Raw genomic sequence first — 14,418 nt, forward strand, 5'->3', positions numbered from 1 at the left:
ATTTTTGGGCTGACCTGGGAGTCGAAAATTCAACCTTCATTTTAAACGTACAGAGCCCCACCCGCATCTTGCACGTTGGTGGCACGGAAGATCCCTTGTCAAACGGACTTCAGACAACTACAGTAGCTTTGGCACAAAGGAGGAGGAGCCTAGGATGGGTTCATTGCAAAAAGCGTGGGGTTGCGGGGCGGGGATTCTTCCCCCTCACCGCCTGCCTTTTCTTTCTCACCCTTCCCTGACTGGCTGGACTTTTCCATTGCAAGTTGGCTTCTGCCTCCCCTTCTCCAGCAAAGCCCAAAGTCCCCGCAACTTACCAGCTACGGGGACAGCTGCAGCTCTGGATGCTACCTTCCAGAACTGCTCAGCTTCCATAAAAAAGCGAAGCCGGCGCGGGAGGGGGGGGAGGAGGAGGATGCGGCCGGAAATGGCTTTTCAGCGCGCCCCCCTCACCCCATTTGCCTTTCTAGGACTGTTCGTTCAGTCCCTTTAACCCTTAGAAGAGAGCTTGGAACTTGCAAAGTGACACCTTCTGGCGTGGGAAGAGAGAGAGAGAGAGGAAAAAGAGAGAGAGAGAGAGAGAGAGAGAGAGAGAGAAACGGAACCAGTTTGGACCCGGTGGGTGCATGCAGGCTTAAAGCAGCGATTTTGCCCTTTAGCTGACCAAGAAAATCCCCCCCAAAAAAAACCCTAAATAAAATAGCCTGAAAATTCGGGAGCTGGAAAACGGATGCCAATAGGTTGAGCTCTTTGCATCTCTGCTATAAATATCGCATGAAAAACGGCAAGGACTGAATGTACATGCTGCGTTACCCCATAAGCCAAGGTTTATAAACCGTAATAGCTGCGTTCAGTACAGGTTAAAATAAAACTAAACAATCTACCCATGATGGTCGAATGCATGCAGGTTCAAATTCTGGGCTTCCAGTTTACCCCATGACCTAAATATTAAACCTCTTTGTCCTTTATATATTATTAGAGATGTCACAAGATGCAAGAATGGAAAACGAGTTTCTCTTTCCTCCCCGCTTGCAATCTTAAGTTTACTCGACTAAATTTGTTTTCATGTACAGAGCGATAAAGCCAGACTGCTCACTTGAGGGAATGATATTAAAGGCAAAACTGAAGTACTTTGGCCACATCATGAGAAGACAGGACACCCTGGAGAAGATGCTGATGCTAGGGAGAGTGGAAGGCAAAAGGAAGAGGGGCCGACCAAGGGCAAGGTGGATGGATGATATTCTAGAGGTGACGGACTTGTCCCTGGGGGAGCTGGGGGTGTTGACGACCGACAGGCAGCTCTGGCGTGGGCTGCCCCATGAAGTCACGAAGAGTCGGAAGCACTAAAGGAATAAACAACACAGAGCTATTGTGATTTCCTGCACAGGCTAAATTCTTCGGGTGGAGCTTATCTCCTGGTGCTTTCGTGGGGCTTTCTTGACAATAATATAGGGATTTTTTTGCTATTGCCTACTTCCATTATCTTCGTTGCTTCCCTACTCTATACTACAGACCGTTTTGTATGCACATCAATGCCGCAAGTTTGTACAAAGAGGTGCGGTTTGATGATGGTGACACAACTATCTCATCTTTTTAAATCCCTTCGTGAATGTAGGTGGGTCGAAATCAGAAGCGAAGAACTGTATGCCACCTTGAGTTCCTGACTAAATATTACTATACAGTAACACATAAATAAGATCTTAAACAGAAGTTTATTCAGCCCCCAATGTTATGGTTCAGTATAACGAAAGCAGGACCTGCCTGAACACTACACTAACAGCAGAGATGAACGCAGCATTTTAAAACTCATAGCTCCCAATAATAGAATCCAATAGTTTCTAGACACACTGAACACCTTTTCCACTGTAGTTCCTCTTCACCACCACCCGTTTTCCGCTGCAACCAAATATAAACAGACTTCAGCTCCTACAATTCCCAATCAGCGTGGTTAAAGGAGGGTATGAAAATTGAATTCTAACACACCTGGATTCCAGTATACCTGGAGGGGACACCCAGCTTGAGGAAGGCTGGGAACATGAAATTAATGAAGAGGGGGTGGGGTGGGAAAGGAAGCCTTTTTCAATTCAGGGAGAACGGCGTCCTTGAAGGGTTAAAACATTCGAGTGCAAAGTCCTAGAGGGGATGGGGTATACCAGAAGAAGACTTACATTCTTGTCCTCTCGCGGAACGAGGTCGGCTTTTGCGTTCTTTTAGGAGCAGGGAAGTGGGGGCGCCTTTCTAAGAGCAGTGAGTTAAAGGGCTCTTACGGGACAGAGAAAGGGCTGTTTGCATTTTTCCCGGGAGGGAAAATATTACTGGCTGGCAGCACTTGAAGGATTTGGCGGAAGAGCGAGCGGCTGGATTTACACGGTACGCTTCATCTGGTTACTGAGTGATCCCATGTTCTGGATTCACACAATGCACTAGCTCCCGGGCTGGGTTCATACAACACGATAAGCCAGAAGAAACTAACCAAGTAAACACATGCAAGCTTACCGTATGGTTCAGCTGCAAGGTCTTCCCCTGTCCTGGTGCAACATACTGTTCAAACCCAGCCGTGAGCGAGAGATTAACCTGGTTAGTGAATGAACCCATGTTCTGAATTGGCACAGTACATTGAACGCTGAATCAAAGGCTGGGCTGCCACAGAAAAATCTAACCACAGTTCAAGCTTAGCACTTTATGTGAATGCACCTGCTAAGCCTGGCTTGATGCATTCTATTGTCCCACCCACTAACTATTAGATTAATTTTGGTCGTAGTCATGCTGGCTGAGAATGCTGGGGGTTGTCTTCCAGCTCTTCAGGAGGGGATTAGCTATAGGCCCACTTACTTAATAGGATGTTCAGGAGTTGTTCCCTTACTTCATTGTAAGTCATTTCTTTTTAACACGAAGGGTTGCAAAAGCTCCCCACCTGCTTTTGGAAAAAAACAAGGAAGGAGGGAAGCAATCATCCCATATTCAGGACAAAGCCTGTGTGCCTCCTTTGCCCTGTTGAATTCAAGGAAGGATGACCAAAGGGATGATTGGTCAAGTAGGCAATCTTTTAGTTTTTCTCTAGAAGAAAAAACCTGCTACAGGTACTCCATCTTTAGCGACTGACTTGTTTAACGACCGTTCACAGACAGTGATGAAAAAGTAACTTTGTGATCAATCCTCCTGTTTATGACCTTCGCGGGTCAGTTTCACTTAGCAACCGCTTCACTTAACGACCAAGTTGCCAGTCCCAATTATTGTTGCTAAACAAGAACTACCTGTATTGTTTATTTTACCTAGCATGATAGCAGTTAAAGTAGTGATTGAATTATCTGCAAGTTAGAATAAAAAAACCTTCTCTGCTCCTGCCTTTGCCAAAATTCTTCTGTGGAAGTCCTTGTCCCTCCTTTAGCCTCTAGTCAACCTTTGGGAGAACAATTTGGGTAACTCCTTATTACTGTTCAAAATCTTGCAAGATGATGCTGTCAAGGTAATGCATGCTATATGCCAGCAAATTTGGAAAACACAAGAATGGCCATCAGATTGGAAAAAATCAACTTATATCCCCATACCAAAAAAGGGAAACACTAAAGAATGTTCAAACTATCGAACAGTGGCACTCATTTCACATGCCAGTAAGGGAAGGCTCAAGATCCTGCAAGGTAGACTTCAGCAATTCATGGAGCAAGAATTGCCAGATGTACAAGCTGGGTTTAGAAAAGGCAGAGGAACTAGGGACCAAATTGCCAATATCCGCTGGATCATGGAAAAAGCCAGGGAGTTTCAGAAAAACATCTATTTCTGTTTTATTGACTATTCTAAAGCCTTTGACTGTGTGGACCATAACAAATTGTGGCAAGTTCTTAGTGATACGGGGATACCAAGTCATCTTGTATGCCACCTGAAGAATCTGTATAACGACCAAGTAGCAACAGTAAGAACAGACCACGGAACAACGGACTGGTTTAAGATTGGGAAAGGAGTACGGCAGGGCTGTATCCTCTCACCCTACCTATTCAACTTGTATGCAGAACACATCATGCGACAAGCTGGGCTTGAGGAATCCAAGGCTGGAGTTAAAATCTCTGGAAGAAACATTAACAGTCTCAGATATGCAGATGATACCACTTTGATGGCTGAAAGCAAAGAGGAACTGAGGAGCCTTATGATGAAGGTGAAAGAAGAAAGTGCAAAAGCTGGCTTGCAGCTAAACCTGAAAAAAACCAAGATTATGGTAACCAGCTTGATTGATCACTGGCAAATAGAGGGAGAAAACGTAGAGGCAGTGAAAGACTTTGTATTTCTAGGTGCGAAGATTACTGCAGATGCTGACTGCAGTCAGGAAATCAGAAGATGCTTAATCCTTGGGAGAAGAGCAATGACAAATCTCGATAAAATAGTTAAGAGCAGAGACATCACACTGACAACAAAGGCCCGCATAGTTAAAGCAATGGTGTTTCCCGTAGTAACATATGGCTGTGAGAGCTGGACCATCAGGAAGGCTGAGCGAAGGAAGATCGATGCTTTTGAACTGTGGTGTTGGAGGAAAATTCTGAGAGTGCCTTGGACTGCAAGAAGATCAAACCAGTCCATCCTCCAGGAAATAAAGCCAGACTGCTCACTTGAAGGAACGATATTGAAGGCAAAACTGAAATACTTTGGCCACATAATGAGAAGACAGGACACCCTGGAGAAGATGCTGCTGGTAGGGAGAGTGGAAGGCAAAAGGAAGAGGGGCCGACCAAGGGCAAGGTGGATGGATGACATTCTAGAGGTGACGGACTTGTCCCTGGGGGAGCTGGGGGTGTTGACCAACAGGAAGTTCTGGTGTGGGCTGGTCCATGAAGTTACGAAGAGTCGGAAGCGACTAAACGAATAACATGGAACTTTTGTGTTTCAGCAGGTGGCAACACCTGGCTGATCTGGTCTGAACACAGAAGAGAAGCAGGGTTGGGTCTGATTAGTCTTTGGGTGGGAGACCATCAGGAGATCATAGGACTATAGGCTAGACTGGGAAGTCAAAAAACCCTTCCAGAACAAGGCAAAGCTTAGATTGTGCTATGAATGGACATGACTGCAAAGATGGGAGGAGAATGTCAGCAGCCCTGAGCATCTGTCTCCAGGTTGCTCTAGAGGAAGGTGTGAAGCCAGACATGAAAAACAAGGAGTTGTTGTTGGGGCCCAAGTTAAAGGTGAGGCTGGAAGACACCAAGGACATCTCTTGTACTGCCCATAAGAGATGCCTGGACAGAACCAGAGTTGGGCAGACTTGCCGTGCATTAAGCAGGAACTGGAAGCAGAGCAGTTCTTGCAGCAGTGGGAAGCCCAATGGCAGGAATTCCTCCAAACTGTACAGACCCCTCGGTTTGGTGAGGGAAGCCCACAGCTGCCCCAGACTCAGCTGTGGGATGGGCCTAAGTCTCTCAAGCCTTCTTTTGAAGGAGCAGCAGCTACCAGCCCCTGGACTAAAGAAGAAAGAACAGTTCAGGAAGTTCTTTTCAGGCCAGCAACACCTGAGTGGAAAGAACAGGGGCAACCCAAAGCAATCAAGATGGAGAATACTGCTGATTCAGAGGCCTAGCACCAGTGCTTCAGGAAGCTCTGCTACCAAGATGCCCAGGAGCCTTGAGAGGTTTATGGCTGCCTCCAGGAACTCTGCTGCCAGTGGTTGAACACAGAAAGGCACACAAAGGAGCAGATTCTGGATTTGGTGGTTTTGGAGCAATTTCTGTCTGTCTTGTCCTCAGAAATGCAGAACTGGATGAAGGGAAGAGATTATGAAAGCTGCTTCCATGCAGTGGCTCTTGCAGAAGAATTCCTTCAGAGATAGGAAGAAGCTGAGAGATCAGAAAGAAAGGTAAGAGCATCTCCTCTTGGTGGGTGTGAGTGGCAGAATTAAAACATCAAGGCCCAGAATGTGGCCATCTGGCTTGCCTCAGCCAGTTTCTTGAAAGCATTGCCTTGCCCTGACCCACATTCATGACTGTTTCTGGTTCCAGGGTGGCTCCAGGAAATGGCTATGTGTCTTAGAGAAAAAGAACTTTGCTACAAACAGCCCAGAGAAGGATCAGCTGAACGTATGAGCAAGAGGGTCAGGAATGTCAGCTTGCTGGCTAAGGACTGGGCCTTTTGAAGTCCCTTAGTGAGATCCTCTTTCAGTCAATCAATTTCTCTTTTGGGAGCTTTATTTAAAGCAGCAAAAAGGTCGTGCTGGATGTACAATTCACAGATAATCTTGGCTTGTGTTGTTTTTTTTTTAAAGAAGAGCATCCCAAACTATCCAGCCCATTACTATCAGAAACAGGAAGCTGGGATTGTATGAATAGTGTTGCCTGCAAGTTCAGAGCCCAAAGATTTGCTGGCTTCTGGGGCATTGCAAAATATTCCCAGTATCTTATCCTTGAGAGATATGGGAGGCCCGGGGCAGAGAGGAAGACATAGAGTGTTGCCATCCCGCAGCCATGACTTTTGAATTGTGTTCTATTTTGTTGGAATTAAATTGAAAATATTTTTCAGGGACCTGGAAACATTGGAGAAGATGTAGAGAGCATCACTACTGGAAAACATTCCACACTAGATCCAGGACAAGAAGCTGAATGCAGGGATGTTGCACAGGAGAATGTGGAAAGCCAGACATCTTTGGATAAGAGTTGGTTCTCCATTAAAAAACCGCACAAGTGGAGACAGCTTTGTTTGGCTGTTGGGATTGAAGATGGATATCTGTGCTAATGTTAGGTAGAGTTACGATTTTTTTTCTAGCACTACTAATGTAGAACAAACAAAAGAAAGTCCATCTTCTCACAACGCACAAATGTAACCACAACCCGGTGAAGCAAGCTTCTACATGATGATGAACACTCCTTTGTTGGAAGTCTTCAAAGGCTGAATAGCCATCTGTCAGAAATGCTTTAGCCAGTCCTGCATAGGGGAGGGGTGACCTCTATGGTCACTTGCAACTCTGTGATTCTATAATAAAGACATTCACTATAAATAACATGGCTAGTAACTACTATGTGTACAATTAATGTCAGATTCCCCCAGCAATAATTAGGATCAGGAAAGACCAGTGAGGAACAATTGTATCTGAGTGTGGGTTAATATAATTTATTAGGAATAAGGTTGCATTAATAACACCTCAATTCCAGCAAGTAATTCCAAATTTGGAATTCTGCTTGATGCTGTGAATAAAGAGGCAAAGACACTAAGCTGTCTTAATACCTCTTCAGAGTCAGTCTAAGCATACTTACTTAGAAGCAAGTTTCAACCTAGATGGTGTATCCATGTGTTTATTAAACTAACCGCCCAACCCAATCTAATGATTCTCAGTGACTTACATACTGTAGTTTATAACAAATATTAAAACATCCATGGTATTAAACTGACAAGTAACATCATAACCTCTCCCCAAGTAAAAGAATAACAGAAACAGCAAGTGAAAAACAAAAATAAAGAAGCAAGAGACGGTGTGGTGCTTAAGTTTAAGAGAATGCCTTCCAACATGACTGTTTTCAGCATTCTTCTAGGGGCCAGTAAGGAGGGGGCTAGTGTGATTTCTGTTGGGAAGCTATTTCAAATTTCTGTTGGCACCAGAAAGGGCTTCATAGATCAACACTAGCACCTTAAATTGTTTCTGGAAATCAATCAGCAGCTGTGCAAGGCCCACAGAATTGATGTTAAAGGCTCCCACTGTATTTGTAATCAGTTACTTATAACCATCCCAACCATGATGATGTCAAAATGAGTGTCATGGTATCATGAAGCAAGCTCTACCCTTTCATAGTTGTATTGCAGCATCACACATAATTAGTGGAGTGTGCATTGTTTGTGTGGTCAGGGATTGTAGAAGGATACGTTCTTGGATTTTGAGCATACAGAGAGGCAAGTCATAAAACATCCATGCTCATAATCAAGGAATGTCCCCTTCCACGTTGACTTGGCCTTTGTGAAAGAAGGTAGACCTGGCCCTAGGAAAGGAGAAGGAAAGAACAAACCATTGGAGGTGGGGCCTTTCAGAAGAGATGACTCAGTTCTGAGACAGAGAAAAGTGTGAGAAAGAAACTCAAAATAACCCTGCCTTGATTTTCTTTGGTATAAGATGGAGTGGAGAGGAAGTTGGACAGGCTTTCAAGATTCTGTTATTCTCCTATACAAAAAGAGAGCATTCTTGGAATCCCAGCTGTGCCTGTTTTTTGTCCTTTCCTATCACGGAGGGCTAATAGCCTTATAGGAATTTATTTATTTACAAACCACATAACCTACTTCAATCCAAAACTCTTTAGTGTTTACAACTAGTACAATACAACAACTCCAAAAGAACAATATTATCAAACCAATAGATCAGATATCAATTTCCAGACAAGTAACAGGTAATACCAACTGTCTTATAAAAGCACTGTGTAACACAGTTGTAGCTCAGAAATAATAAGACCATTCTCTAAGGTTCTACAGAAAAGAACCTTAATATTAAGTATTAAAATATTAACCAGCAGGGAGGTATCAAAATAGTCCAAAATTTCTGGACACAGATATAGATGATGCTATATACCAAATAACTCATAATATAAACCGGTCCAAATGATACTTAGATTGCCCAAGAGTCTGACTCAGAATAATGTGGTTTCCCGTGAATTTTCTACTGGCAATTTTGAATCAAGTGGGACACACTCTGTTTGATAAAAAACTGTCTCTTCAGGATATTGGTACTTGCTCATTCCACAATTCTTGTATTTCCCCCCCTCTAGATTGGCAGCAGACAAATGAATATGGAGGAAAAAATAAGAAACTCAAAATCTCTGAACAAGTGGAACCTTTGCAAAAGGCCTTCCAAAAACAAGCTACAGGGTCCATTTTCCAAGGTGAGACTGAAGACCAAAGCTCTGTGAGTTTACAGAAATCAAAAAGGCAGCAAAGAACCCACATAGGGTAGAAACCATACAGATGTTCCTTCTGCACAAAGAGCTTCAGACAGCATTCCTACCTTACCATTCATGAAAGAACCCACACAGGTGAGAAACCATTCCAGTGGTCCCACTGTGGGAAGAGCTCACATGCAGTTCTCACCCTATTGAACACAAGAGGACCCACTTGGGAGAAACCCTACAAATGCTCTGCCTGCGAGAAAATTTGTTGATGTAATTCACAACTGGTGCAGCATCAGCAGACCCACACAGGAGAGAAACCATACAAGCGCTCAGTCTGTGGGGAAAGCTTCAGTTATAAATCAGATCTTGTTCAACGTGAGAAAACCCACATGCAGAAAAACCCATACCAGTGCACAAAGTGCGGTTGTAATCAGCGCACACATGCTGAAAAAAGCCATGGTACAGACAGCCACTCACTCTGGGGAAAGCTTGTGCTCTTACTCATGGGAGAAGTTGTGGCCTGTCAATGTAATACACACAGGAGAGTGTGCTCCACAGTGCTAGGATCGTAGCAGTTGTGGAGAGTCTAGAATTGACTGTTTCCACTTATTGTAGGTTTCTTTCTCTAACCTTGGTCTCTAATATTTCTAGTCAGATTCTGGGGTTCCTTTTCAAAATTCAGTGGATCCACTAAAATACAAATTTATGGTGCTCTCAGAGTCTTGATGAATGCTGATCCTTCAGGAACTTACTATCACCCGGAACGAACTGAGAAACCATTGATCCTCCTTTGGAATACTGTTTATAAATAACGAGAATGGTAGGCTTAGCTGACTTTGTCACTCCTGCTGTGTTCCTTGGGAGTATTTGAGCTGCAATCTTTCAAACAAGCCTTTGTCTTGCTTAGGCATACTTGGGTAGGCACCAATTAAACCAACAAAGGCTGTGGCAGAGGAAGGTTTTCATTTGAGAACTGTTTATCAACCTGCGTTTTATTTAACACCATAACTGGTTGTAACTTGTGAAACATGCATGACAATAGGAAGAAGCAAAAACAAGAGAGCCACCATTGCTGGGGTGTAGCTCAATTTCTGGAGCACTGATGTAATAGCATCCTTCTAAGCTCTGCACCTTGCACAAGTACTAAAAATCCCTAGAGCAGCAGACCATTGCTTTGAATCAGTTTTTTTAAAAATAATTTTCAGCTGTATATAGCATTCCCCCTGGGGAAAAAATGCATTGAAAACCTCCTCCTGGGTAGATAAAATATAAAATTCCCTTCTCACTGCTATGGGTGGCATGTGCCTTCCTCAACCTCAGCTCCCCCAGCAGAGGCCTGGGAGTTTGGGGGTTCTGCGCAGTATCCTAGCTGTTCCTAGCACTGCACTCTTCTGGATATTTATATGATTATGCAGTTAGTAAACTGTATGAGAGTACAATACACCCCAGTGAGGGGCAACTCAAGATGTAAGCCTAATTGACTTCAGGGGGGTTCACTCCTGTGAGAAGGGATGAAAGGCATCTTCAGGGTCAATCCAGCCCGTCCTCCGAGGGCCTTCTGGTCTGAGGCGACCTGCCTGCAGGTGAACCGCGACTGGAAAAGTGGGTCCCTGCTGGCCCCACTATAAACCAGTTTCTCCCCTCCCCACCAGCCCTCTGGGGAGCCAGGAGAGGATTGAAGGGGACACCCTCACCCCACCTGGTCAGGTCTGGCCAAGCACCAAAGAGAAACCTAAACAAAACTTCGGGAGTCGGTGCAGATCACCCTCAGCCAAGCTGAGGCGGGTGTTAGAAGGCCGCCAGTCAATTCCAGGATTGAAACAAAAATCAACTTTGTTAAAGTTACAAAAGAAAATAGGTTTCCACACACACAACACACAGTTTAAATACAAAAAACCCCAAAGCAATTCCAACTACAGAGAAATAATTCAATTTTAAACTTTGCCTGAGGTAACTACCCCCTCCAGGATTCCAGGCAACTCCCTCACACTGTTTCCCGCCAAAACCTGACAGACCGCCCTTCTTTTCCCGTATTGGCCCTCAAGGGTCAGGTGACTCCCTCTGGGCACAGAAGGTGGGCTTTTGATTTAAAGGGCCAGCTGCTCCCCGCCACAACTCCCAAGTCAGGAACAGATCTTAGTGTTAGTGGGTTACTCTGTTAAGAGACCGGATCATTCCATTTGAAAAATGGCCGTTTTAAGCAGGCAGTGAACGTTTAGCTCTCCGGATGTTGTAAGGTGGCTGGCTTCCATTAGCTGTAACCAACATGATCAGTTGTGATAGGGTTATGCTATATAGCTCCCAGTAGAATCACCCAGCATGGCCAGTAGCAAGGGATGATGGGAGTTGTAGTTTTAGGCATCCAGCAGAAGCCACGATGAGGGCACACATGTCAGGGCCTCACTGCACAAATGAGAGTCAGTTTGGTCTAGTGGTTAAGGTGCAGGGCTAGAAACCAGGAGTCTGTGAGTTTTAGTCCTGCCTTAAGCATGAAAGCTGGCTGGGTGACCTTGGGCCAGTCCCTCCCTCTCAGCCCAACTCGGTGCAATGTAAACTAGCCGCCTTGTGGTGCACCCCGGGCAACGTGGCTTGTCATGGCTAAATAGTCTACACATCTGGCTGCTGGACCTCAGAAGGATTTCCCAGCAAGAAAAAAAAAGCAGCACGAACACTGAACTGCTATGCCATACGATTAAAAAAAGAAAACTGCACAAATGGCACAAATGCTCTCTGTTCCATCACTTGGTTCTATCACTTTTGCCTCCATGGAAGCTCATGTTTCTACTTTGGAGGAGACCAGTTGCTCACATCTCACAATGATGGACTATCCCAGGCAGGGACAATCCTGGCTCTCTATGAAGCATCCAGAATGTTCTCTTGAACAATTTGGTTGTCTTGTAGCCTTCAGCTGCAGAAATGTCATTGTGTAGACCACCCATGTTTCTCTGATTTGGTTCAAGCTGTATACTGCCACCACCACCAAATGAAAGATTTCCCTAATTTAAATTCCTTTTCCTTTTCCTTTTCCTTTTTTCCTTTCCTCAGGAATTCCAAAACTCCATTTAAAGCAAGGGCAATATAGTGCCTTATTAAGAATTATTCTTCGGGGGAGTAAAAGGAGTCTACAGTATATTAAATAAGTGTTCGTGTGACTTTGTGTCAGGACCATATAGAAATATGTTTGCAATAACCCATTGATTTCAACTGATGGATGGCTAGATAAATAGGTATGTGGGTGTGCCCAGAGTAATTTTGAGATGGGTGGTATAAAAATACAATAAATAAATAAATAAATAAATAAAACCAATGGTATCTGATTTTCCAGCTTCTTATGAATACCTTGTTCCTGAAGTAAGTTTTAGAAGCTTTTAAAAAGCACACATTTTTCCCCCCACAAATACCAATGAAATAAAGATGTCACAGCAAGGATTTTGATCTGTGACTTCAACTGACAGTTCCTCTGTCTCTTCACCAGTTATAGGAGCAGAGATAGGAAAACTACTACAGAATACTTTAAAATAGAAACATTCATCATGGTAAAAAAGAGGATAAACTGGGGGTTATTAATGATGCGTTTGGATGCAAAACAGACCAAAGATGATAAATGGTGAATATTAGCCCATAATTAGGGGAAAGTATTTAATTCAAGTGGACAAATTCCACTGGGGGTTTCTTGGGATTTTCTTAAATGCGGTTGGATTTTTTTCCCCCCAGAACAGGTCATCCTAATTGGTCTCCTACAAAGTGACTGGCAGTCCTTGGATTACATATTGGTAGACCCTCATCAGGGTTTTTTGTTTGTTTGTTTTGGAGGTGAGGAGAGGCTTTTTATCAAACATTAAACCTGCAGAAAGAAAGTTTATTGAACTGAAAGAGTCATAACTAGTTGTGGTTTCATTTTCATGAATCGGCGCCAGAGGATCTTTTTAAAGCAAGTGAATGGTCAAATGAATAGCAAGTGTGCTTCATTTGAAGACTGTATGGGTTTGGATGGGGAGGAACCGCCTTAGACTCAATCCTACCAAGACCGAGTGGCTGTGGGTATTTGGACCACCCAGATCTGGGGAAATCCCATCTTTGATCTTGATGGGATAGCACCTCCCCTTTCAAGACTGGTGCACAATCTGCGGGTCTTCCTGGAGTCATTCCTTCTTGAAGAGCAAGTGGCAGCAGTGGCCAGGAAGGCCTTTGCATAGCTTCATCTTTGTGCATTTTCCTAGATCAGAGGGCCCTTCAGATAGTCACTCATGCCTGGTCACCTTGTGGCTTGACTACTATAACATGCACTGTGTGGGGCTGCCCTTGAAAACCACCAGAAGCTTCAGCTGGTTCAGAATGCAGTGGCACAGGCAGTGATGGGCATGCCTTGGTATGCCCATGTAACACCTCTGCTTTGTGAGCTGCACAGGTTGCCAGTTTGCTTCTCGGTGCGATTTAAGATGCTTGAGGTTTCCTATAAAGCCCTACATGGCCTAGGACCTGCTTACTTCACGGACTGCCTGTCTCCCATAATATCTGCCCAGCCACTTTGATCTTGCAAGATTGGCACATTCTGGGTTCCTTTGATTAAACAATGTCATCTGTCAGGATCCTAGAAGCATGCCTAGAAGCAGTATCTGCCCTCTGGAATGAGGTTTCCCCCCCCAAGATGGCCCCCCACTCTACTGTGATTCAGAAGAATGGTGAAGACCTGGTTCTTCACCCAGGCCTTTGGCAAGGGAGAGTGAGACACCTCACTTCGTTCCATCTGGTCTGCCACACTTGCCATCATTTACCTTTTATTGATTCTATCATACTTTCTTTGCTTGATTGTTGTGAGCTGTCCAGAGCTGTTGGGAGTCAGGCAGCATACATGATGATGATGATGGTGATGGTGATATTTTCAAAAGGCTAATATTGACCCCAGTTCCAAAACACTTGACTAAGATGACCCATGACAGGATCAAACATGGCAGTTCTTACGTTCTGATATTGAAAATACATATTTTTAAAAAGTTAAAATTGACCCCAGTTCCAATAAAGAAACCCACTCCTTCAGCCTGAGACCTCAAGACTCTCAAAAGCTGATCAAAGCGCCTTGGGAAAGATCTGAGATTGGGCTCCTGTGGGAAAGGCTGATCCGCCAACGAGCTCTCCAAGGTCCTGAAACAGAGAGAACAAGTCGCTGCTCTCTGAGTGGCCTCAGGCCAGTGACTTTCCTTCAGCCCAACCTACCTCCTAGGGTTGTTATCAAGTGCCATTTGGACCCACCTTTTTTGTGGGGGGATATCATTCCAGCCTCTTGCCACCCTTCAGAAGCTGGAGAATCTATTGTGGCTCCTGACCCCTCAAATACCACCCACTCCTAACCCAACTCAAAGAGTTTCCAAACAAAACACTCATACCTGTTGCCCCTGCTGCTTCTCTGCCTGTTAATCTCTGCTTAAAACTACCATGCATTGTTCCTGAGCCCACCATCCACTTCCCACATCCACTTCCCATTGAAGTGAAATGCAATGCACAGAGAAGGAAAGTTTAATTATTCTAAAGGTGACAGATTTGACCTTGGGGGAGCTAGGGCTGGCGATGACCAATAGGAAGCTCT

The sequence above is a fragment of the Candoia aspera genome, chromosome 2, assembly GCF_035149785.1.
Source record: "Candoia aspera isolate rCanAsp1 chromosome 2, rCanAsp1.hap2, whole genome shotgun sequence".
In the NCBI taxonomy this organism is placed as follows: domain Eukaryota; kingdom Metazoa; phylum Chordata; class Lepidosauria; order Squamata; family Boidae; genus Candoia; species Candoia aspera.